The sequence below is a fragment of the Piliocolobus tephrosceles genome, chromosome 12, assembly GCF_002776525.5.
Source record: "Piliocolobus tephrosceles isolate RC106 chromosome 12, ASM277652v3, whole genome shotgun sequence".
NCBI lineage: Eukaryota > Metazoa > Chordata > Mammalia > Primates > Cercopithecidae > Piliocolobus > Piliocolobus tephrosceles.
The window spans coordinates 114,577,100-114,581,787 of record NC_045445.1 but is presented as its reverse complement, the minus strand read 5'-3'; positions in this window follow the sequence as shown (position 1 = coordinate 114,581,787).

Genomic DNA, 4,688 nt, shown 5'->3' with positions numbered 1-4,688 from the left:
GATGGCCATTGTAAAAGAAACAAAATTCAACTGTTGGCAAAGATGTGGAGAAATTTCAACCATTACGCACTGTTGTTGGGAATGTAAAATGATACAGCTCTTATGGAAAAACAGTATGGATATCCCCAAAAAGATAAGAAGAGACTATAATGTGGTCCAGCAATGGCACATGTGGGCTTTTTTTCCAAAAGAATTTAAATTGGGATCTTGAAGTGATAGCTGCCCTTCCACGTTCATTGCAGCATTATTCACAGTAGTCAAGAGGTAGAAATAACTTAAATGTCTATGGACCAAAAAACGGATAAAGAACACATGGTATATACATACAATGGAATATTATCCAGTCATAACAAGAAGAAAATCTGGTCAAATGCTACCACATTCAGGAATTTTGAGGAAATTATGCTAAGTGAAATAAGCCAGACACAGAAATGCAAATACTGCATGATTCCATTTGTATGAAGTATCTAAAATAGTCAAACTCAATGAAGGAGAAAGTACAATTGTGGTTGCTATGGGCTGGGGGGAGGGGAAATCAGGAGTTGCTTTTCAAAGGGTATAAAATTTCAGTCAAGCAAAATAAAAATGTTATAGAAATCAGCTGTGCAATACTGTATTTATGGTTAACAATACTGTACTGTATGTTTAAAAATGTATAAAGTGAGTAGATCTCATATTAAATGCTTAACACAATCAAAACATTTAAAAAATAACAGGAAATAAAGCCCAGTAATAGCCTTACTGCTAAAGTAAGTGGTAGTATGTGCCTGTCATGCGTGCCTGTCACATCTTCTTCTACCCTAAGACTTTGGTTAGCACAAAAATATTCAACTTCTGCGGGGCGCGGTGGCTGACGCCTGTAATCCCAGCACTTTGGGAGGCCGAGATGGGCGGATCACGAGGTCAGGAGATCAAGACCATCCTGGCTAACATGGTGAAACCCCGTCTCTACTAAAAATACAAAAAATTAGCCGGGTGCAGTGGCGGGCGCCTGTAGTCCCAGCTACTAGGGAGGCTGAGGCAGGAGAATGGCGTGAACCCGGGAGGCGGAGCTTGCAGGGAGCCGAGATTGCGCCACTGCACTCCAGCCTGGGTGACAGAGCAAGACTCCGTCTCAAATAAATAAATAAATAAATAAATAAAATAAAATAAATAATAAAAAATAAAAAATTCAACTTCTATAATAACAGCTCTTTCTCTGGGAAATTGATGTTAACCATTTCCTCATAAATCCCAGACAAGCATTCTTTCTAGTTCACTGTCACTTCAGTGATCATGGCAAATAGATGAAATTCAGCACTTAAAAAATTAGATGTGTGGAAACACAATTAAAGTGATAGTCATTGACTACAATGATAAACAATATTAAGTATCACAACTTTCACCTAAAAACAACTGTGTATTCTTGCAGATGTCTAAGAAGTTTTAATATGAGTTGCTCCCCCAAATAAAAAATTTAAACAAAGAGTGACTCCCTCTCCTTTCTCTTGAGAGAGTCTTAGAGTTACGACAGTGTCATCAGCTACCTTTTCTTACTGTTTAAATGACTGGCAAGGATCAGATGCTCACTACAGAACTGTGCTATGTTTCAAATAAAATCTAAAACTAAAATACTACACTTCACTTAAAAATGCTATACGATAGGAATGATTTTGCTAGTAAGACTAGCACAAAATCAATTGATATAGGGTGATCATAAATTACTAGTTTTTACTTTAACCATTCTATTTTCCCCTCTTATTGTAGGAGCATGTTTTGTATTACAAATGGAAAGTACAAGGTAATAATATTCCTGAAACAAAACATAGTGAAAATCATCTGAAGAATAAACAAATCAAACAAAGAGAAAAAAATAAAGACAATGCCACATAGTAGTCAAAATTAAACAGGAATTCTTGAAGGTGTATATATTTTTCAAGATATTTTTCATAATGTGCTTAAACTTACTCGGGGAGGCAGTGTGGTGCAGAGGAAAGAATGCGCACTGCAGAATCTTATCATTTTCTAGCTGTCAGACCTTAGACAATCCAACTAATTTTCATATCTTCGCAGAATAGGAATACTGTCAACCACAGAATAGGAATATTCTCAGCTAATGTATCAGCTTGCTGTGAGAATTACAGATTATTTTGTGTATTGGCCACCTGCTGATATATATGTATCTCGGAAATACAGAATTAAGAATGTGTAATTGTTCAGTAAATTATAGCCAATATTATGGCCACAATCACTATTGTTTGGATGAAGAGACTTTTGCCCATTAACAGTCTTTCCTGTCCTCACTTTCTACATGTTCCCTAAACCTACAAAAGACCCTTTGTCTCTTGAGTAGCTAAAAGCTGTCAACATTTGAAGAAACGTTTGTCATTTCTCTTGGCTCTCCTATTACATAACCTCTCTCAGTCTTGGTATGTAGCTATACACGGTACATCCAAGTAATCCTGACTGACTCTAATACTCTCTCACTTGTCTGTCTTTATTAACTCTCAGGGGCAGATGCCTGGTTTCTATGGCCACAAATTTATACAGTTTGGTTGTTCTTTTTTAAAAACAAAATACAAAATTTTGAATGCAAGATTACATGGAGAATGTTTCTTTATACTGTGAAGGGTGATCACAACAAATTTGAAAAAACTGACATATACCTTCAAAAAACAGTCCCCAAAAAACATTTTTATTAATGATCGCTCAAAACACCACTCTCCCTACAATTTTGGCTGCATATTTCTGATCCTCTTTTAATATGACAGAGATTGTTTATTCTGTCTAGAGATAATGAGGACTAATTCTTTCTATTAGCATAGTGTGTTTTGTTAATAAATGGTATAAACAGGCTTTATCAGGTTTACAACTCATACTGATAGTGTTTTTAATGTTTAGGATTTTTCTTTTTAATTTGAGGAACCCCTTTTACATGATTTGTAAGAATTCAGTGTATTTTAAATGTTCTTCTTCCAAAAAGAATCCTAAATATTATTTCAAATAATGATGCTCATTAGCCAATTTGCTGTCAATAACTCATTTCAGTAGCATAATGTTCTGTTATCTTTGTTGATGTCAACATTTCTAATTAAACCAGCAAGAAATTTAATTACATTTCAATACAGTTCATATAACTCACTCCTCTTCATTAATTGACTCATCAGACAAATACAAGAGCCTGTTCATTACTTCTAATAGAACTTTATCTCTTCCTGTTATTACTATTTTGATTTATGATCTGAATTTTAATTACTTTTTGTTATATTGTTTTGTTTGATTTCTTGATGTCATAATTATTTCTATTAATACCATTGACCTTTATTATTTTCATTTCATCTTGTGTTTCACACTTGTTTCTCTCTAATATGTTTTGTTTTAAAGATGGATATAACAAAAGAAGACAAAATTCATGTATTTCAAATCAGGAACCTCTTGTTTATCCTTGTTTTGTCAAGATTTTTCAAGATAAAACCTTTTCAAATTGCAGATAAAATGACATACATCCAGATCTACTACTCTTTAGCTTTATCTTCAACATGTGCATTGTTATCCAATATGATTGGAAGTAGGCATGTGTGCAGGATTCATAACAGAAAGAGATAGTTGTATTAATAATATGTCATGATGTATTACTTTTGTGTTTTACAAAATTATATGAGCACAAACTATTTTGCTAGGAACCCTTCCAGTTCTTAATGTTTAAGCTTGATCCCTTAGTTTCATGGTAAATTTGCCTCTATCATTAAGACTTTAAAGGTGCCTCTGTATCTTACATCCTAAGATAATGTGCCTTTTCTGTTGTGCAAACTTTTAAAGCTGCCTTTCAGTCCTCTTCATCATAGCCAAACTTTCCTAGACAACAGTTTTCTAATTCATTACAATGTCTTCTGATCCTGATTCTACATATTAAACTAAACATATTAATTTTAACAAAGATCTCCTCCTTAGAAAATACAATATACTTTTTCTTTTCATGTTCTATAATGATACTTTAGTATTTTCTCTTTAGTTGGTGTTATTGGACTGCATATTTGTGTCCCCCAAAATTTGGATGTTGAAATCCTAACTGCTAAGCTGATGGTATTAGGTGGTAGGGCCCTTGAGAGGTGATTAGGTAAGAGGATAGAACCCGCATGGATGAGATTAGTTCTCTTATAAAACAGACCCCCATGGAGCCCTCTTTCTTTTTCCCATCACCATGTGAAGATAGAAGAAGAAGCTGCCAGTCTGCAACGTGGATGAGGGCCATCACTCAAACTTGACCATGCTGGCATTGTAATCTTGGATTTCCAGCACTCTGACCTTGGATGTCCAGCGATAAATAAGTGTTTGCATTTAAGTCACTGAGTCTATGGTAATTTTTTATAGCAACCCAAGCTGAATAAAACAGCGGTTATTTTCTTCTTAAAATTCTGTCTTCCTTTTGCTTTCTTTACTTCCCTATTTTCCTTCTGGCCATTTCTTCTTGGTTACATTTACGGACTTTTCTTCTGCTGCTTTCCTTTAGATGTATCTCTCAAGTCTTTTTTCCTTGATCGTTTCTTTTCCTCAAAGATCTCTCTCCCCATCCACACTTACTGTTTTACGTACCCCTATTTTTTTGAGAAATCCCTGAATTATACTTCTAACCCAAACTATTAGCTCCAGCCAATTTCCCATCAGGTATTCAAAACTCAGAAAACCCCCAAATTAATGATTCTCTTAAT